Raw genomic sequence first — 22,707 nt, 5'->3', positions numbered from 1 at the left:
TACAATTTCATGCAGACCAACACCAAAGTAAAAAATAATTTCCTCTGCAAAGTGCAACAATAGCTTAACTAAGGTGTGTGTATATATATATATATATATATAAATATTTTTATTTTTTTTTTAAATTCTTTTTTTCACTAAAAAAGACAAAGGTCACAGAGACAATATAGTTAGCTTGACGTTTTACCTATGCAAGACCACAGAAATTCAGCACTTTAAGTTATACTTATGTTAAGAAACTATAACTCAAGGCCTAAAGTTACTTAACAGCACAAGTTATAGTTTCTTCCAATAAATATAACTATAAATGTAACTGTTGAAAGTGTATGGTTTTATATATGTAAAACTTCAACATAACTATAACATCCCTGTAACCTTTATTCTTATCAGTAAATTTCTATGTTTAAAAAAAAAAAAAAAAATTAAACAAAGTAATATCTAATTCCAGCACGTTAATACAACCAACGTCGCACATGGCCCTGCAGCCGACCACCTCTGCATGCACCCAATCCCACACCATACACAGTCTTTGGCTGTGAGCAGCGGGTTTTCATGTGCGAGTAGGTTTTTTCCCTATTGTTTTTTGGATTCACGGATCCTTCGCGAGTTTACCCAGGGGGGTGAGCTAAGCCCTGCCGTGGATCCACGGATAGGCCCAAAAAAAAATTTGTATTTTTTTCCTCCCAGTAGGGGTCCCTGAGGGGATACCTGTACCCTAACCCCTTAGGTCAGCATTTTAGAGTTTTCTTCCAACCCGCTGGCCAGATGTGAGAAAGTAAATGGCAGCCGCAACTTTCCTCTCAGGTTGCGGCCAGCAAATCGGGCCTCAGCTTTCCCCCAGGATCCACAAATCTGCCGCAAATGGATCTGTGAAGGGTCCACGCCCCTAGACATACAAATTTATTTTTTCTTCAATAACTCCAAAACTACTGAAGGGATTTACACCAAATTACAAAAAGAGATCCTTCTGGACCAAGATCTAGTTTCCTGCCAAATTGGGTGTAATTCCATTCAGTGGTTTGGGCTGTCGTCGTGTTCAAACTCTCTATGAGAAACTGCATGGAGAAAATGCATTTTTCACCTCTTTCTTGCACCCCTGCTTGATAAACCACCCCTCACCCCGAAACTTTAAAGACAGCAGCTCAAGTAAGTGATGAACTCGTTTTTAAAATTTAGTGAAGATTTGTCAAACGGCGCCAAAGTTAATAGCAAAACAAAAAACCCTTCTTCTATGGAAACTAGGTCCTAACTATAACCAGGGCCACTGGAATTATGTGACTGTGCGGTTGCGGCAATTTTCACATAATTATAGATTTGCCGCATTTGCCACATAATCCATCATCTGCAGCACAAACTGCAAATTTTTGCAAAATATATATTTTGTTTCTAGTTCAAAAGGTACTAAAAATGTAGCAACACGTGTTACTAGACTAGTCACCCTTTTGCTGCTTATTGCTACATTTGGGTATTAAAATGGTACTGAGTTTAAAAATGTTGAAATAATGAAGAAATAAAATTACAAAATGTGCTGCATTATGCCACATAATTTGCCTTTCCTTATCGCATAATATAATCAACTGTGCTGTATAATTTGTCCCTCTCCTGCCACATAATTCCAGAGGCCCCCAACTATAACTACCTATTGGCGACTGCCAGCAAGATATAGATATATATATATATACAGGGAGTGCAGAATTATTAGGCAAGTTGTATTTTTGAGGATTAATTTTATTATTGAACAACAACCATGTTCTCAATGAACCCAAAAAACTCATTAATATCAAAGCTGAATATTTTTGGAAGTAGTTTTTAGTTTGTTTTTAGTTTTAGCTATGTTAGGGGGATATCTGTGTGTGCAGGTGACTATTACTGTGCATAATTATTAGGCAACTTAACAAAAAAAAAATATATACCCATTTCAATTATTCAGTGAAACCGATATAACATCTCAACATTCACAAATATACATTTCTGACATTCAAAAACAAATCAGTGACCAATATAGCCACCTTTCTTTGCAAGGACACTCAAAAGCCTGCCATCCATGGATTCTGTCAGTGTTTTGATCTGTTCACCATCAACATTGCGTGCAGCAGCAACCACAGCCTCCCAGACACTGTTCAGAGAGGTGTACTGTTTTCCCTCCTTGTAAATCTCACATTTGATGATGGACCACAGGTTCTCAATGGGGTTCAGATCAGGTGAACAAGGAGGCCATGTCATTAGATTTTCTTCTTTTATACCCTTTCTTGCCAGCCACGCTGTGGAGTACTTGGACGCGTGTGATGGAGCATTGTCCTGCATGAAAATCATGTTTTTCTTGAAGGATGCAGACTTCTTCCAGTACCACTGCTTGAAGAAGGTGTCTTCCAGGAACTGGCAGTAGGACTGGGAGTTGAGCTTGACTCCATCCTCAACCCGAAAAGGCCCCACAAGCTCATCTTTGATGATACCAGCCCAAACCAGTACTCCACCTCCACCTTGCTGGCGTCTGAGTCGGACTGGAGCTCTCTGCCCTTTACCAATCCAGCCACGGGCCCATCCATCTGGCCCATCAAGACTCACTCTCATTTCATCAGTCCATAAAACCTTAGAAAAATCAGTCTTGAGATATTTATTGGCCCAGTCTTGACGTTTCAGCTTGTGTGTCTTGTTCAGTGGTGGTCGTCTTTCAGCCTTTCTTACCTTGGCCATGTCTCTGAGTATTGCACACCTTGTGCTTTTGGGCACTCCAGTGATGTTGCAGCTCTGAAATATGGCCAAACTGGTGGCAAGTGGCATCGTGGCAGCTGCACGCTTGACTTTTCTCAGTTCATGGGCAGTTATTTTGCGCCTTGGTTTTTCCACACGCTTCTTGCGACCCTGTTGACTATTTTGAATGAAACACTTGATTGTTCGATGATCACGCTTCAGAAGCTTTGCAATTTTAAGAGTGCTGCATCCCTCTGCAAGATATCTCACAATTTTTGACTTTTCTGAGCCTGTCAAGTCCTTCTTTTGACCCATTTTGCCAAAGGAAAGGAAGTTGCCTAATAATTATGCACACCTGATATAGGGTGTTGATGTCATTAGACCACACCCCTTCTCATTACAGAGATGCACATCACCTAATATGCTTAATTGGTAGTAGGCTTTCGAGCCTATACAGCTTGGAGTAAGACAACATGCATAAAGAGGATGATGTGGTCAAAATACTCATTTGCCTAATAATTCTGCACTCCCTGTATATATATTTATATAGATAGATAGATATCAAATCTTCCTAAATACTGTCTGCAAAGCAGTGCGCTCAAGCTGCTGGTGCCAGCTGATGAAAGGGTCAGTCCTCCTTAGAATATTATTCTACTGAGAAGTCCGCGGAACTCGTGATGATCTTGATTATCTGTTTATTCAGCATCAAATAACGGTAACAAAACCTCAGCTAGCGCTTTTTTACCACTCAGTTTGTTCACGGCTGGTGGTGCTTTCTTGATTTCAACTTTTATACCCATCCTGCTCATAATGGAGCATTCTGGGCATTGTAGTTGTCACAAAAATTACTTATATTAAAATATGAAAGCAACACACATTCAACCAAAGCGTAATGCCTGATCAATGAGTCACGAGGTTATATAGTCTCCTTGTAGCAAGTACGTGTCATTCTGCAATTTGCTCCATTTTTCTATTGTTGCTAGACTCGTATCTTCACATTAATTACCACAGTGCACCGAGTTAGGTCCCAATCTTTTTACTGTTATTCACTTCTGAGCGAGGTAATGTCATTCAACAATTTACTTGTTTTTTATATATCACTGGCTGACTGGTACTTTATGATTCTTGGCCACAGCACAGAGTTGATCGCCACTCTTCTCACAATTATCACGTCTGAGTGGGGCGTTTTGTTCTGTTATTAATGGCAGGCTGGTGACCTCATCAATTTCGGCTAGTCTGAGCAGTCTCAGAAGGTTAGAAACTGGCGACAAAAAAACAGACAATTGACGTGATAAAAAACGCAACTTTATTTGAAAGATGTACCCGAAGGTTCCAACATGTGTAAAAAAAAAAATTTTTTTTTAAAATGTTAAAAAACAAAACAAAAAAAAACAGGGTTTTTATGAAAATCACATTTTTTTGTAAAACAAAAAAATTTAATGAAAAAATATGTACAAAAAAAACCCTCAACTGTGCAGAGTCAAAGGAAGTGTACAGAGTGGTTAGGTTGCGCACACAGACCTGATCCAGGCCGGGGGCATATCCTTGCTAAACATGGCCTTCAACTGTCTTGAAACAGGGATTTGCCTCCAATGGGTGGGTTAGGAGCAAAGCATGGGCCGCAGGCCATAACCCTTAAGGCAAAAGGTGCAGTAAAGGACATTAAAATTCACAATCAGATGCAACACAAACTTCCCCCACTATAACTGAACTTCTAATATCTACAACAATGGTGATCATGGAAAGAGTTATTTTTAAGGGCACAGTTTTAAGCGGAGGAAAAATACCAGGCCTTCTGAATAACCCACCAGGACAGCCAACTGGCATTGCAGTGTATCAACTGCAATTCTAATACAGTCTTTGAAAGTATATCTTCAGTGCTGTGACTTCTGGAAGTTGGAAAGTGGTACTGCAATCTCAACATTTCCATTTCTAATACTGCCTTTCAACCATTTTTTTTTTCTCGGAGGGATATCTGAATGTCAAATGTAGCTATTTTTTTTTTAAAAACGACATTGCTTTTAAGGACTACAACTCTGGCACTGCTCTACAGAAACATCTGTATTTTATAAGTGATACTGAGGCTACATCTCCTTAATAACACTATATTTCTCTGACTTTACAAACACTAAACTGGAAGAAAATGGATGAGATCATTAGAAATGTGTTGCATAACATAACAGACTATTTTCAGGGGCTTTTTACTTTTTGCAATGTAGTCATAATGTGCCCGAACACAGGTTCCCAATAACATCGATGACGCTGCCCATCAGCATATACCGCAATCCAAGGCAGGTCAAACTCACCCTGAATGTAAACGTCTGACACAAAATTCAAGAACTGTTGAATACTGACACAAGTCAGAATACCATTTACAAAAAATAATCCAGAAAAAAAAAGACAAATTCTACTTCTATGTGGTGTGGACTGGTTTATATGGGGTTATTAGTGACTTGCAAAAGTCCCTTTCCTCTGGGGGAACCAAACTAAAGGCAGATACATTAACTCACAAAGAATACTTCATGGTTTGTAACTGAAAAGTTCCCAAGTAGAATCAGGCAATCCCAAAATATCAAAGACTGAGCAGTTCTACGTATTCTTTTTAAAATGTAATAAAAACGACTGTATAGATTTATAGTAAGGCACAAAGTATTTCGAGTTAGACCAAGCACTATCCTCCTGCAACGTTTGGAGTAAATCAGTTCAGTAGTTTTAGATGCATACTAGTAAAAACCCCACTGGAAGCACAAATATTGCCCCAGCCTAACCTGTAGCTTTTCCTTGACCAGACTGTAGAAACATCTGAATCAGGCCTATAATTTATTTGCAAAAGTTCATACTTATGGGACAAACCTATTGCATTACAAAACTCCATTGTGTATGAGCTAATTAATTGAACCATAATTACAGAGGTGATATTGTTCCTGTTTAATGTTTTTTTTATTGTTAGACATTTGATACTTGGGAAATGCACAAATGTAAAATAAATTCCTTCTGGGCACTGCAGCATCGATACCATGAAGTCACATACAGAAACAAAATGGCGAGTGTGCAGTGGCATATCGAAGGAACTAGGGTCCCAATGCAAGCAGGGTAAAATGCAACCCCTGGCCTTGTCGTGAATGGTTGCAGCAGTCCTCTTGGGCCCCTGTGCAACTGCACCTACTGTACCAGTGATATCTAAGCCCCTGCGACTATGTTAAAATGTATTAGTTTTCAAGTTTTGCAGAAAATTAACATAGAATCCCATAACCCTCCTCACAGAGCAGAGTGCGTCTTTCTCCTGCTTGGTTGCACATTTATAGGGGGCGGGCTTTCTCAAACTGATCATTGATCTTTCCCATTTCCCCTTGGTGACCCACGGCTGACAGTGTTGTCACCTACCTCCCTCCATTTACAACATTATATTATTAAGACATACAAGTGATTCATCAGGGCCCACCACCCAACCCCATCAGAGCTTCTGCCAACCTAGCTCAGGTTCTACCCACGTGGCCTATTAAGTGCAGATGAAGATCGAATTGAAACCTACAAACCAATTTGGATCTATAGTTTTGTTTGCAAGATAAGCAGAAGCCAGGCAAGGCAGACACATTAACATTAAACACAGAACCTTAAATATGAATGGGTGAACACCAGTGGCCAGGAATGGATAGGTTTTCAGGAATTCCACCACACAGCTATAATTTCTAAGCTATGAATATTGTGGTCTAATACACTCAGAGTTATCTAAAGCTATCTAATTTGGCAGCGCAGAGAGGCCTGTACAGATGGAACTAACATTGTTTACCTTTGAATTAACCAGAGTTCTCAGCGCTTCGCATAAACATAGGAACATGCAGCAAAAACATTTAATCGGCGCATTCGTCGTAGATTTGTCTTAAATCAACATCCTGCAAAATTCTTACAGCATGTTTAGCGGGAAACAGTGTTACAAAAAAAGGGAGAGGAGAATCAAACACAGCATCATGTTCTGAGGTTGTACTCTCTGGTATTCGCTTGTTGTTGTAGCCTCTCTGTGCAGTACTTCTCTTGTGGTCGTTCCCTATCTTTCACTCTCTGGGGCCTCGCACCTACTCTGGCACTTTTATTCTGTAGGGCTTGCCGGTGCCCTTCCCGTTTCTCTCACAATCTACCGCAGTAGTCGTTGTCCCCCCCTCATGCTTCATTGGCACTCTCTCGCTCTTTACTATTTTCACTCATTCTAACTGGGAATATAACGTTGAAATATCTTCCTCTGATTGCATCACACACACTTTGGGCCTAACATAGCTCGAAAGAGAAGCTCGCTCTCTCATTCTACCTTGAGTATTTGTTTAGCCTGAACCTAGCCACAAAGCCAGCTGGTTACTATACGGGATCAAAGGCAAGGATGCTGTCAACCAGTGATAGCAGAGGTGGCTGCTTATTGATTTATACCGTATTCTCTGTAGTACTTCATCATGCTATCGTACCAGTCTACGAGGTGTCCACAGACAGGGCTCAACTGCAGCCCGTGCTCATTTTTTCATAGTGGGTATCTTCCTATGTTATGTGAATGCGTCGTCGTCAATGAGTTGTGCAGGAATGTTCTTGGTAATTAACTGACGGGAGAGGCTGGAGGGATGTACCAAATCGCTCAGCAGTGTATTCTCTAGTGCTGCGTGTCATGGCCTCTTTGGTTCTCCCTTCTTGTTAAGAGTTCAACATTACCTCTCTACGTACTCGAGTCGACTCTCGGACTTTATTGTGGTGTCTAAGCACTTCTCGAGTGTTATGCGCCAAACGCTACTTTCTGTGGTCAGAGGTCATGTTTGTTAGGAAGCTCATTTTCGCTCTCTGACATTGCCCGTCCCCGGCTCGCACTCGTGCTTTGGCAATGCCTTTGTTGTTTATTTTGTGAACTCGTACAGTACACTGCTACATTAAAGTGCGTGCGAACGCTGTGGCTATCGTGTTCTCGGAGTCTCTCTACTCTCTGGTATTCTCAGCTGAGCCCATCCACCAGGGACGCCTCTATACACTGGCGGTGTTTCCAGGAGATATGTCTCGCTCTCACTGTTCTCCCTCCTTTCTCTTCCTTGTCCGTCTGTTCCTTTTCTTTCTCGACTATCTCACCTGTCGCTACCCCATCCCTTCCCCGCTTGCTTCATTCCCATGCAGCTGCGCCCCTTTGATGTTACTCTATCCTTTGGGTCGTTGCTCTCTGCCACATCCCTACTACTGTTTTACACCTTCCCGCTGCCGACCACAGGCTCTCTCTCCCTACCGCCAACACCTGCTAGCGACCCCAGACTTCTACCCCCCGGGAGAGCTCACCCCTCTTCTCTCACCCCACACGCTTCGCACTCTAGTTTGAGTCGCTCCTCACTGGTTTATCCATTCCAGGCTGTGGCGCTGAGAGGGGACCTCCAGCACCCCCGGACCCGGCCCACCTGTAGCACCTCTTCCTCTGGGCCGGGAGACACTACCCCCCGTCAGCTTCCCTTGTCACTCTCCTCCATCCACCCCACCATCTCTTCCCCGGAGTGCACGTTCTTCTTCCCGGCTGGAGATCGGAGCTGCGAGGGGACCGTTAGACGGGCCACAGTCATCAGCCCGCGGAGGACGTGTCCTGTCACACCCGGTGCCGCCCAGGAGCTCCACAGCCTCCGGCACCTGACCCTCCCTCCCGGACCCCCTCCTCACCTCAGGAGCTGTCAGTGCCTGCGCGGCCCCTGCACTCTTCCGCCGCCATCTTGGCTGTCAGTGGGCGGGAGGGGCGGAGAGCTGCGCGTGACGGAGGAAGGGGCCGCGGCCCCGGACTTCGCAACAAACCCGACAGTGACACCTCCTGCACCCATGTGGGTGGGAGCACAACGGGGAGCGTTGCGTTATGCATTGCGCACTTCACTCCGGGAGTCGGCGTCCCCCCATAACAGTCCTATGTTTTAACCTCAGGACTCGTTGCATCCTGGGATATGTAGTTTACTAGGGGCTCTAACGAAAACCCCCAACATGATGTTGGCCAAAAAGCTGGTCTGGTTGATGGTTGCACACATGGCATGCGGTCAGTTAGCAGAAAAGACCCAAATCTGAAGTGAGTTCCACCACACGCGCTATCCACATGTAATAAGTGCATGTTATTTAAGTGCTTGTGTACCAGGAAAAACGCTTTAATCTGTTGAGGCGCGAAGTCGGGTGAAGTAGGTGAAGTCAGATTTTTGCCCCACATGCTCCCTTTGAAGTCAAAGGAGATGAACTTATTTTATAGAGGCAGGTGGTGGCATACTGGGTGACACCACTAAAATTAACATGGACCATTTGACACGCTATCATGTATCAATGTGCTCATACACGCATTATCCGTGCGCCAACACAGGAAAGGTATCATAGGTCCAAAATGATCAGCACTATTTTACTGAGCTGCACAGGGTACCATTATGCACTCTCACTCTAGCATGTACCTGGGATGCCCTACCAGATCCAACAGTACAACGTTCATTGAATATCACACGCGAAGATAAAAAGAGTACAGCATAGAACATACTACGATATTCTACACAACCCAGAGCAACAACAACCCTACAACACAAGTCACACCCTACCCTACAGGATCAAAATATTTGCTTATTTATGGACAATTTCTTAAACACTATGAGTTTCTTGCAGGCATGGTTAGACAGACTGACAGCCTGGCACAACTGTGAACTTTGGAGTGAGCAAGCTATAGCAGGCACATTTTTTCAAAAACTTCGGCGATATAGCTCTAGGTTTTACCGGCAGTTTTATACAGGAACTAATGAAGAGGTTAGATAGACACATCAGGGTGTGTCACTCTATCTAGGAGCGGTATTAATTAAAAGAAGCAAATCTGACATGCACATGTGACATAACTGTACACTAGATTTAGTACTGGGGGCACAGCAGAGAAAAACATTTGTGTCAGAGAAGAAGCACCTTACACATTGTGCCCCACTGGCAAGAATCTCTCTCTCTCTCTCTCTCTCTCTCTCTCTCTCTCTCTCTCTCTCTCTATATATATATATATATATATATATATATATATATATATATATCCAAAACAAAGCGCTCCTTCTGGGTGTCATGATAACCTGAGCATCCACTGACAATAGTTTTCTAGTTTCTAAGTTTGTACCATTTCTTAAGTTTCAATTTTCTAATGAATTTAAATAATTCAATACGTGTCTCTACATAATTGAAACGTTTAATGGGACAAAATGATAAGCGTAGGCACATTGTCTTGACATCTAACATGAGTAAATCCTCTATTGATTTCTTAGATACAAAGATTAAGATCAATAACAATGTGATAAATACAGAATTATTTCGGAAAGCCACTGCAGGGAATAGTTCACTTTATGCATTTGAGTGCTCACCCAGATAATTTGAAATGGAGCATCCCTTATGGTGAGCTGTTGAGGGCCAAACGTAATTGCAATACTGAGGAAGCATTTGACAAAGAACAAAATAATATGATTACTAGGTTTAAACAAAGGGGTTACCCTAATTGGGTTATCAAGAAGGCTATTATCAAGTTAAAGGGGTAGAGAGAACACAGACCCGTTTTGACAACAAATCAACAAAGAAAGAAGTTGATAGGAATGAGAGTAGAATTATTATGACATACAATGAAGATGCAGCACACATCAAGAAGATTATTTTTTTTAAAATGGGACATTCTGAGAAGTGATCCCATTATTGGCTCTACAATTCAAAAGAGACCTCAAATTACTTACAAAAGGGGGCATAGTCTATGTGACAGCTTGAGATCAAATGACATCACCACTGTTCCTCAAATCAGAGATCATAACCTGCAGGGTTTCTTCCCATGTGGACATTATAAAGCCTGCTGCAATAGTACTATGTGGAAGGAATTTCCCACATGCAAATCAGGTGAATTGAGACACATCAGGCAATTTCTTACATGCGGTATTCCATTCGCAATTTATTTGTTAGAATGTCCGTCTCACTGGTGGTATGTGGGAAGTACCAAACAAATGTTCAAGAAACAAATTCTCGAACATATGTGACCAATTACATCAAATTATTCCCATTACCCAGTAGCTAGACACTTTCAGGAAAAACATAATTCTGACAACTCCTTGCTCTCTTATTTTAGTATAGAACATGTGCCATCTAATCATAGGGGTGATCACAGAGATCTATTATTAAGAAAAAAGGAATCCAAGTACATACTGGATTTAGAAACAAAAATACTGAAGGGGTTGAATACGGATGAGGAATTGAATATTCACCTCCACGAAGGTTGATTCCTTGATAGCTTTTGCAATTGAATGATCTGCTATATTAATTAATGTGATTTTAGAGTTTTTGATGAATTTTAGGCATGATGTTTATTCTTGAAGTGAATTTTTTGTATGTACTGTATTTTTCCTGCTTTTTCTTTTGATTATATTATGATGTATTTTGATATGATGTATTATTTAATATGTATTTTGTATTTTTACAGGAAGAAGGGGGGGTTAATGGATAAAGATTTGGATTTTCTTTGCCATTCCTCATTCTTTCCTGCATATAATGACATGTTTTGCACAGGTGTAATGATTCACAGATAAGGATTTTTTGCACTTATCTTCCATTGCATGTTTACTAACACTATAATTTCAGCACGTGTTAGTGCCCACTGCGCATTTATTATTATTATCTCTATATCCATGATACATAAAACAGGCTGTGATTATTATGAGATTTATACATTTCTAATGTTATTTTGCAATATTAGGAAATGATCGTAGGAAATGATCGTGTGCTGATTTGACATAATTTATTAGGAGATTAGGGAAATAATGAATATTTAATACTACATAGGCCTGGTAAAATAATTTCATTATGCCAGTCCAGTTCTATATTTGTTTCTACATTTATATTGTTGTTTTTTCCCTACTATCTTAATTTTCATGAAAAATATTAAGGTGAAGATCTCACCTATTTTTAATTATTCAGACATGGTCAGCTACATTTGTATTATTGACACTGTTATGTTCTGTTTGAACTGAATTACGATAATTGTTTCCTCTGTTTGTCCTGTTTCTATGAGACTGAACAGTGTTGTATTTATGATATGCGGATTGGTTGCGAAGTGCACGTGATCAAGGCTGCCGGGTAAGCCGAAACGCATTGTGTCTTGGATTGAAGTCGCCACTTGTACTCACTATTCTTGACGTCCTGAGTGTGCGTTTCATTTGGTTTTTATATTTGGATATATATATTCACTGAACAAAAACAATGGTTACAGGGACGTCGTTATAGTTAGGAGTTAGGTTCAGATCGTACACACACAAAACCATAGAAAATCATTAAATATAGTTATACTTATCTCCAGAAACTATAACTCGTGCCCTAAGGTAAATATAACTCGCACACCGCCATATACTTCCTAACTATAAAGTCCCTGTAACCTTTGTTTTTTTAAATGTAAAGTAATATTATATTACCATACGTTTTTCCAGCTGCCACTCTGCCCCCAGCATCCGGCAAGCTGCCAACCTGAGAGGATGGCACGTAGCCATCCTCCTTGGGCCAATTTTGTTCCAAGGATCCCATTTCCCAGGCCCGCCATATTTATTTAGTGGAGGGAACATGTGACTCCCCCTCCCTGGGCCATATTAGGCCCAGGGACCCCATCTCTCGGGGCCCGGCCATATTGAAAATGTGGAGGGGGGCATGCGGTCCCCCTCCCCAGGCCAATTTCTCATCCCAGGAACCCGTCTCCCAAGGCCTGGCCATATTATCAGGGGAGAGGGGGCATGCAGAGCCCCCCCCCTCCTCAGGCCAATATTGGCTTGTGGAGCCCATCCCCCAGAGCCTGTTAAATTAATAAGGGGGGAGCACATGCCCCCCTCCATGAGATAATTTTGACCCAGGGGACTCCATCCCCAGGGCCCAGCCAATAAAGGGTGGGTGACCTGGAGCCGACCCAGGGTACCCATTGCAGCTCGCAGCCTCCAGAGGCAGCCCAGATTGCTCCCGTTTGCAGGGAGCAGCTAAAATGCTGCTGCCACACTTCATTGTGGGCAGGGAAACAGATGAAAAATCTACTCCCAGTGGGCAGGAGCATTTTTTGATGCTCCTGCCCACTGGGAGCGGACTTATTGTTTGCTCTCGCATGGCGGGAGCTTTGAAATTGCTCCCACCAAAGGAGAGCAAACACAGGTGTCCCTGCCCTCACCAGTGTGGTCAGGGAAACTGGTAAGTCACAGGGGTGGGCACTCCAGGATATAGCTAGAGCCAGACCTGGGGGACAGGGTCCCCAGGGCCTTTAATGGCTCAGGGAGGAGGGCCGCACGGCCCCCACTTCCTAATTTTATGCATGGCTGGGCCCCGGGGGTTGCCTCCTCCCACTTTCTATTAAGGCCAGGCCCCAGGGATGGGATCTCCGAGGCCGAAATTGGTCTGGGGAGGGAGGCCATGTGCCCCCTTTGTCATTCCAAATATCGGCCAGACCCTGGGGGATGGGGTCCCCGGGGCCAAATCAGCCCAAAAGGGGGGCCAAGCCCTCCTGTCTTTCTTCTTGAATTCGGTCGGACCCCAGGTGGTGGATATGTGCCTGCAGAAAGGGGGCACGCATGTGGGCAATTAAAAAAACATTTTTTTGGCCCCTAGTGGCGTCCCTGTGGGACCCCATCACCAGGTATAGGGGGTCAGGGTATTCCTACCCCGCCCCCTTGTCTTTTTTTCAATGTTTTTTCTTGGGACTCAGATGGGTCCAAGTCGCAAGATGGCTTCTACCACTTCCTGTTTGAAGTGATGGCAGCTAATAAGATCTCAACATGAGATCTGTCAGAACCACGAAGGATTCTTGTCCCTCGATATACATACATTTTTTTTCTTTAATAACACCAAAACTACTGAACAGATTGTGGTGTATAGACATTCCTAATGATAATGAGTTGGTTGCAGCTATTTGACAAAAAAATTGTGTTGGGAAACGGAAAATTATTAAGAGTGTAAACACATGTTATCACTGTGAGTCTAAAAATCATATTGGTAATAATCCTACATGTCCAGCGATTAGCAAGAAATGTAACAAATGTAGTAAAATTGGACATTTTTATACAGTTTGCAGAAATAGCAGAATTCAATTTAAGGTCAACAGCACTGAATTAGATACTGAACAATATATCAATGATTTGTCTAAGGTAGTATTGGCAATATTTTCTGAAACAAATGTGCAAAAAGTTAAAGGTCCATTGTGCGAAGCTAAAATTGGCCAACATTGTTTAATGATGATGGTTGATTCAGGGTCTCCAATAAGCATCATTTCAGACCATTTATACAAACAGATTTGGAGCAATACTTCCTTAATGATATCTGATGTTAGTCCCAAAGCATTTGGAGAGTATGATATTCACATATTAGAATATTTTTTTAACTCTCTTACTTGTTTAGGAAGATCTATTAATACAAAAATATATGTTGCAGAGAAAGGAAGGGATATTATTGGATGGAAGGACCAAGCAAGTCTTGGTATAATACTGGTTCCTGGTTAAGATAATCCAATTGTAATTTCTGAGTCCAAAGTGTTATCTATTGAAGATCAAGATGATTTGTCAGTAGATAATGTTATTCCACTTTCCCTAAAAATGTTTCTGACAATATTGGTAATATCACTTAGTTTGAACATTGTATAAAATTGAAAAGCAATGCTATTCCCATAGTACACAAAGTAAGACCAGTTCCTTTAAGTTTCAGAAAATATTTGAAGAAGTTGTTAGAAAAACTTTGCTCAGAAGAAGTAATAAGGACCACTGATTCCTAAGAATGGATTAGTCCAGTGGTTATAGTAAAAAAAAACATTTGTTTGCCCATCTTGAACAAGAATATAAAAGTTGACTGCTATCCTTTACCTAAAGTACAGGATATACTAGCTAATTTGGAAGGGTTCAAAGTCTTCGTCTTACTAGACCTCACATTGGCATATCATCAGATTCCACTTGCCACAGAGAGTCAAGACCTAACCACTTTTATTACTCCATTTGGAGCCTACAAGTTTCTAAGAATGCCATTTGGCTTGGCCTCTGCAGGAAGTGTATTTCTAAAATTTATGGATACCGTTCTTGCAGACATTCCTAGAGTACAAGCGTTTCAGGATGATGTACTCATTTATGCAGAATCAGTCAGGAAACATAATTGGATTCTGCAACAGATATTGCCGAAATTTGAAAGTGTTGGCATTACTTTCAGAAAATAAATGTAAATTTACGTTCAATCAATTGGATTATTTGGGACATAATATGTCTGAGGAAGGCATCAAACCTAAGTTATTTCTAGTTCAGGCAATACAAGATGCTACACTACCAAGTAAGAAAGATACTCCGGTCATTTTTGGGACTTTGTGAATATTGTTCACGTTTTATTGATGGGTATGCAATTATTCTACAGCCATTAAGAATGATTTTTTTAAAAAGGACATAAGTTTTTATGGTCTGAAGAAGCACAAAAAGCATTTGTAGAAATAATATCATTGATATCTACGACACCTATTTTATCACCTTTTACTTATGGAGAGTCATGTTCTTTGTGCATTGATGCCTGTCTCTTGGGGTTAGGTGCTGTACTTTCTCAGATGGTCAGTCATAAAGGACGTACCATTGCTTTTGCTTCACGATCTCTTAGTGCCACAGGAGCTAATTATAGTACGACAGAGTGGGAAACATTAGCATGTGTGTGGGCAGTAGAGAAGTATAAAACATACTGTGGTGGGTTCGGCTTAGCACTTGGCTAGGGCGATTTATAAAGGATCCAGTAAACAAGGTATCATGCGTAAGTGTTTCTTTATTATTCTTCTGAACGTGATTTTAATACTTTTTCTGCCTATTTATGTCCTTCGGGGACATCCCAAGGTCTTCTTCTCGCTGGTTCCCAGAATAATACTTGGTTCTCCTTTTCTTCATACAGGTTCGTCTCACCCAGGTGTCGGGACCAAGGGTTGGGCTGTAGCCGAGATGAAGCTGGATGTCTCCGTTCCCGTCATTGGTGGTCGTCCCCAAGGAAAACGGAAAAATAGGTAAGTGTGGGATAGCTCAAACGATAGGGTTAGTAGGCGGGGAAGTGAGATCAAATGGGGTTGGTTTGAACCATGCAGGGGTGAGAGGTGAGCGGGTCAGAGCAGGCAAGTGCACCACAATCTCTACAAGTGTTCTTAGTGTACTTATAAAATTAGGTATAGTCCTCTAGTTCTGTCACTAGGTTGTTTTATCTCACAATTGTTCCCCGTGGGTTGTTAATATTTACATGCACTCTCGTCAGTTTCCCCTGAGACCTCTTCCTCCCGGTCACTCCCCTGCAAAACCCCTCTCACTCCCGCTCCGGGCCCACAGTGGGAAACAGTTAACACGGAGGCACGATCGTACCCGGGATAGCCACGCTCCTCCAGGGATGTGGCGGGTCCGGCTGTGTATCTCATCGAGTTTGGTCGGCGTCTCCGTATTCAGGTATTTCTGCAGTTGCGTCTCAGAATCGTCTTCTTCATCCTCCAGCTTCGCGTCTCTCCTCTCCTCCAGCTCCCTGGAGTTGCGCACCTCCCCTCTCCCTGGTGGCCCTTTATCTCCCTGTTCCGACACTGTTTCACCCCGGATATCCGGGTTCGGAATTACTTCCGGGTTGTTGTCATCCTGACGCATAACCCCGGGGCACCACTCGGACGGTTTGGGGGCTTGAATTGTAGCCGTGGCTGTGACGGCCCGGTTACACATACCTATGGGGTACACATTTTGATATTTTTACTGACCACAAACCTTTAATATATATGCTCTGCGGAAATGGCACAGGTAAAGCATCTGCGAGATTGGTGAGAATTTTGTTAAAACTACATGAATATAATTTTTGTATCAAGCATCTTCCAGGAGGAAAAAAATCAAGAGCAGACTGTTTATCGAGAATGCCTTCAAAGCATAGACAGTAGTAGTCTTTCTGTTGATGTGGAATGTGTAGTAGCACTTGTTGGTGATGGTTGCGAGGAACATCAAGTTGGAATAACTAGAAGACAGTGGTTGGAGATATTGGAAAGAAATGTTTTATTAAAAGAAGTTGTCAAATTTGTGAGGAAAGGTTGGCCACATGATAGGAATTTGGATTTACAATTGAAGAAATATGCTCAAGTGGCCAATGAATTATCCATAATTGATGGATTTTTAACCAGACATGATTTGTTGGTACCACCGGTGGAACTTAGAAAATATCTTGTCAAGTTTTCCCGTGAAGGGCACATAGGTATTTCAGCCACTATACATAACATTAGGCAATTTTATTGGTGGCCTGGATTAGATGCTCAAGTTTAGAAATGTGTTAATGAGTGTGAAATGTGTCTAGTATCAGATAAGCATTGGAAACCTGTTGTGTCTGCATGCTGTACCTTTGCCTTATGGTTCTTGGGAAAAGACTTCTTTGGATTTTTTAGGACCATTTGAACTTTTACCTAACTGCATGAGATACATGATTGTGTTAGTTGATTATTTTTCAAAGTGGTATTATTATGATTTTGTTTCTTCAACTGACACCAAAACTGTTATTGCTTTCCCCACCAAGATTTGTGAAATAAAGAGAACCCCTAAGGATATTGTTACAGATAATGGGACACACTTCAAATCTGTTCAAATGAAATCTTTTATTGGTAGTTTTAAAATTAAACATCTACAAGTAATTATGTATTCTCATTCATCTAATGGTCACGTTGAGTGTATTAACACATTTTTAAAAGAAGGTATTCAGACAGCACTTTCTTCTGGGTCAATGTAACAGAGTGTCTAAAAAAGAAAACTTGGAACTATTTAGTAACACCTCATAGTACTACAGGAATATCACAGTTTAATTTATCACGCAAACGCATTCCAAGATGTACATTATATCCTGACTGGATTAAAGAGATTGTAACACTAAAAGACACAAAAAATATAAGGGAGATTGTTATATAGAAACAAAAAAATGGAGGATGATTTTAACAGAAAGCACAAGGTCAAGTATGTGGATTTTGAAGTTGGAGACTGGGCAATTGTCAAAAAACCTAATAGAGCTAAGAAAGGCGAATCTAAATTTACTTATCCATCTAGGATTGTGAAGGTGTCTAGGCGAGCTAATCAGTTAAAAAATAAAGGGTGGTGGAGTAGAAGGAGTCTTGTGAAAGTGTCTAATGAACAAGCTCAAAAAATGTTAATGACTAAAGAAAAAGATATTGAGAAAAATTGTAATGAAAGTGACTTGTCATGCTGGTTTGATATTGATACTGGAAAAGAAACAATTTTGATAGAGTCAGGTACAAGTTCACTGGCAGAAACATTTGATTGTAGAAATGAATATATATCTGTTGAAAATTAAAACATACTCAATGAATGTTGTATTTCGGATCGAAATGACACAGGTAATGACTTGAATAGAACTTATACTACTAATCACAATATTTCTGGGCACTTGTATGGCCGACATCATAGAAATGTTTCTGTACCTCCTAGGTTTAAAGATTATTATTTGCAGTAATATATATTGTTTTTGGAAGGGGAAATATGTTGTTATGTTATGGTATTAGTATTTTATTGTATTGAGTATTGTATTTAATTTAGGATGTATTGTGTTGGCTCCTGCTGCAGGTTCTCTGCGTGCATGGGTATGTACATGAGACATATTTGTTTCAGTTATCATTTAATTGTAGGCCAGGGTTCCAGGTTGGGAATTCCAATCACCGAGGGACAGCTTCGGACCTGGATGGAATTGCTGACCTGGCCATGGGCTTTTTATACTTATGCTTAATAAAACAAGCTTATACTTCAACGACTATACTTCATTTGAATGACTGCTCTTTACACAGATTCACACCAAATTGAAAAAAGAGATCTTTCTGGACAAAGATCTAGCTTTCTGCCAAATTTGTTATAATTTCATTCAGTGGTTCAGGCTGTAGTCATATTCAAAATACCTATGGGAAATTGCATGGTGAAAACAAATTTTGGAATGCTCTGTTTTTCATGGCCCCCACTTGATGAATCACCCCAAAACATTCTAGACAGCAATCAAAGTGGCAAACTAGTTTTGAAAAAAGTTTGTGAAGATTTGTCAAATGGCGCCAAAGTTATTGGCAAAACAAAAACGCTTTTGCTATGAATACTAGGTCCTAACTATAACTATCCACTGGTGACTGCCAGTGTCTACATATATTATGAAATAAGAATTTATATTTCATGTACTTTAATAGACTGTCCTGAGGTGTATTTATAGGGTTCTTATGGCCGACCAGTAGACTGACCTGCACACACTGCAGTATCATTTCTAGGGCATCCTCAAAGCTCTCATGATGCTTCTCTATTTTGGCAAGCACTATTCACTGATATCAGAGTATTAGAAAATTTTACAAGTTCTCATTGGGATATATATTTTCTGACATTCAACACGCACATGCGTGTTTTATCTCTGAAACTTCTACAGAGCTCTCACAGTGCCCCAGTGCAGCTTAGATGTGATGATATGTAAATGCCACCTTAAACCACATCTGTTGAGGACATGTCCTACTTTCTACAAGAGGTGCGGTCGGGAACACCCCCTGAGAACATTTTGGAAAAATATTGACACATGATGAATTGATTGGCTTACATTTTATATCAATTGCTTGACAAATGAAAGGATCGAGAGGGACACCCATGAAATAATTCAATACCCTCATGGTTTATTATGCAGGTCAGTCCCTCAATAAGAGTGAAACGGGAGGGGGTCACCCATCCACAAGAAACCTTTGAAAAATAATGTGGTCAACAGTGCATTTTCTGCACATTTTCAAAAAAACGTAAATTGAAACTAGAGGGCTAGGTCTGATATTATAAACCGTTCTTGTTCACACTGCCTCTTGCACATACTTTCTTAGTCAGATGTTATGACTAAGATTCCACATCAAAGGCCAGGGTGGAAAACTTCGTTACACAGATATCACAATTAAAGGCAGCAGGAAGCAAAGCTGGAATGATCTTGTAGACTCGCAGAGCACTGCTACCTGCAGCGTACTTAGACTTTACAGGCTCAGACTTCAGAGAGCAGTTGTGAGTAAATCATAACACGCTGTATCAAATGCAAATAATGAAACGGTTCCACCGAAGGCATAAAAACAATAATTAGCAGAAGGTGTATTCAGGGGAAAAACAGCATTCACAATATTACTTGCAACTCAGTATGAATTATTGCGCAAAAATGAAATACTTGTGTCTCTAATCATTAACTTGTGAGTTTCTCTACAAGCTCACATTTTGCAATAAAATTCAAGTTCTGCGTTTGGCTAAATAAACTCAATTTTCTTTAACAAGAGTTTGTTGTGTTTGTTGACAAAATTATATTTTTGTCCTGAGATACCAGCGTTTTCCATTTTGGGGAGTGCACAATTGGTTTCCCAGCATCATCTTCTCAATTTCAGCAATTAAACTCAAGTACTGTAGCCACACAGACACACACTGACTTCCATGCCTATGTATCACAATAATAAAAGAGGGATCCCCAAGATTTAGCCAGGAATGGCCCAGAGAATGTCTACAATAATCCACGGAAGGCACCATTATGCAATATCCCCGAGCATGCCAAGGAGAGAGTCCATAACATCAGGTATGGTCACAGTACGTCAAGGATGGCCACCATTATGCCAGGTGAAGGCACCATCCTATGAAAGATACTTAGAATATTTCAAAAATACCCACCATTTTTCCAGTACCACTTTTACCATGGATGAGCTCCACCATGCCAGGGATAAACATAGTATGCAACATATTACTGTCAATGTGCAAGATGGATCCGTTTTTTTCTGTATCAGGACTGACAGATGCCACATGGGGTCCTAAGATGCCAGAGGGAAGATGACGCTTCCATGCTAGAGGTGCACAAGACAAGTACCATGCTCACTCTGCCTCAAACAGACTCACACATAGACACAGACACATGTGTACACACATGTAGGCGCACCACAAATCTGCATGTCAACAAAAGCCATTTTTTACTCACTGTTTCCATCGCTGCTTCTGGTTCCTTCAGGAGAGCCATGCTGACTCTGGTTCTAGGCACTTGCACTACATCTGCGTCTTGCATTATTCAGTGGAGCAGTGGAGAGATCCTACATCTCATTCAGTTTGATAGACACCAGGTAACTAATGCACGCTGACTGGCCATGTGTAGGTTTTGGCTATAATTTGCACTCAGAATGTGAGTGCAGGTCCCTGCAAATGACTTGTTGCCATTGGGGTGTCGATTTGTAAGTGGCAATACTCCAATGTATGGGCCTACCTTTTCAAAACAAGTTCTCTAACACAGCCTTTATGCATCCATTCCCCACAGAGAAGGAACTGCATGCATGTGAGGCAGTTCAGCTCATCACACCAGGTTGATGCTAGTTTGCTCTCCCATTACCCAGCTCTCAGAGATCTATTATCATGTCCTCATTGGCCCCCGTCTGACTATGAGAACTCAACCCGGCTCTTTGCTAACTTTAATCAAGTCCAAGCTACTCTCAGCTTTCCTCAGATATCCTCTATCAGTCCTCATACTCCCTCTGCTAGTCCTCAGACATTATTTTCCAGCTCTCAGAGTCCATAGTGTGGTCATCAATGATTCTCAACTGGCCTGCACTCTTCTCCAAATGGCCCTCTGACCAACCCTGCCAGTAGTCATAAATATTCTGCCAATGCAAAGAACCTGTCATACCCCTCTAAACAAGGCCCCACGTTCCCTAAGCCTTTTCCCAGCCCACTATAAGCCAACATCAGCTCATTCTCATAACCCTCTGCTAGGGTTTCACAGCCTGAGAGAACTCTAGCCAAATCTCGGTAGTCGTTGTTCTCACACTTCCTTTGCTAGCTAATTGCAGACCATTATCATCAACCTGCAGGACCTCCAGACCCTCAATTCTACAGTATTCGATCTTACAGCTTTCCTGATGGTCCTCAAGTGCTTTATCAGAGCTCAGACACTGCTGCCGGTTGACAATGTAATTTGGACCTCTTAAATTGTTTCTCTCAGTACCTCAAGTGACCTTCAGAAATCATACAAATTGTTCTACTTGTTCTCTGAACCCATAACCCTGTTTCCAGAAGTTTTCACGTGGTTCTCAGAGGTGCCAAGGGCCCTATTTAGGTTTGGCAGTATTTACTATGTCAGGATGGCAGAGGGCATTATGTTTGCCACCCTCAAGGACAGAGGACTGCCATATTTTAAGATCACAACCATCCCAATGGTGATCTCTGTACCTTTAGAGAAACAGCAGTCATGGCAATACCTCTAAAGCTGCCAAAAGTTTAGCGAACCGCCGCTGTCGGGTTTGACAGTCATTCATCAAACTTTTTGGGTTTCAAAATTAAACTCAGAAAGTGCGAGTTTGTTTTTGGAAAGCAAATGACTAATGGCCCTCTCACCCAAGGAGATTATTTTTCTCTGGGTGTGGGGGTCACTATTTAAACTTTTCTGTTCATCACCTTCAGGTTTTCCATAGTGATGAGGGACAGAAAACAAAGCACCTCAGACCATTTGCCCTCAATAGGATAGATGGGACGATGCCCTTACTCTGACAGCCAGCACTCCGTCAGGCCATCAGAGTAAGCTTTCCATTGATGGAGCCAACTGAAAGCTGTGGGTCTGCCCAGCTTAAAGGGTGGCCTGGCCAAATGTTTAGCAGACAGAGGGGGCCATTCTGACCTCGGCGGTAAAAGGCGCTTACCGCCGGTCAGAAGACCGCCATAACACCGCCGCGGCCGCGGTAAACCGCCACGGTCATTCTGACCTGCAACTTGAAAACCGCCAAAAACCTGACATCCTCAAAAGTCCGCCACACCGGAGGTCAGCGAAAAAATGGCGATGACCAAACCTCCACCGTCACGCCAACAGAAATACGCCCACACTATCACGACACACGAATCCACGCGGCGGTCTTTCAACCGCGGTATTCCATTGGCGGTACACACCGCCGCGCTCAAAATACACACACACATAGAAAACACAGCCACATTGGTCATTTTGAAACACACACACCTGATACACATACTAACACCACTCCCACACACC

The 22,707-nt window shown here is 41.7% G+C and overlaps 1 protein-coding gene across 3 annotated transcripts in view; it reads right to left on the bottom strand.

Moving 5' to 3' along the window:
* Nucleotides 1-8,468, bottom strand: part of DENND4A (DENN domain containing 4A) — a 518,288-nt gene extending 509,820 nt beyond the window's left edge. For all 3 annotated transcript variants that reach the window (XM_069222901.1, XM_069222904.1, XM_069222905.1), the window contains exon 1: nt 8,359-8,468. The gene's annotated coding sequence lies outside the window, so the exon portion shown is untranslated. The remainder of the gene's footprint in view (nt 1-8,358) is intronic.
* Between the last annotated feature and the right edge of the window lie 14,239 nt (nt 8,469-22,707).

The sequence above is a fragment of the Pleurodeles waltl genome, chromosome 3_1, assembly GCF_031143425.1.
Source record: "Pleurodeles waltl isolate 20211129_DDA chromosome 3_1, aPleWal1.hap1.20221129, whole genome shotgun sequence".
Classification (NCBI taxonomy): Eukaryota; Metazoa; Chordata; class Amphibia; order Caudata; family Salamandridae; genus Pleurodeles; species Pleurodeles waltl.
Note: the sequence above shows the minus strand (reverse complement) of the source record. Positions and strands in the feature narration are given on the sequence as shown.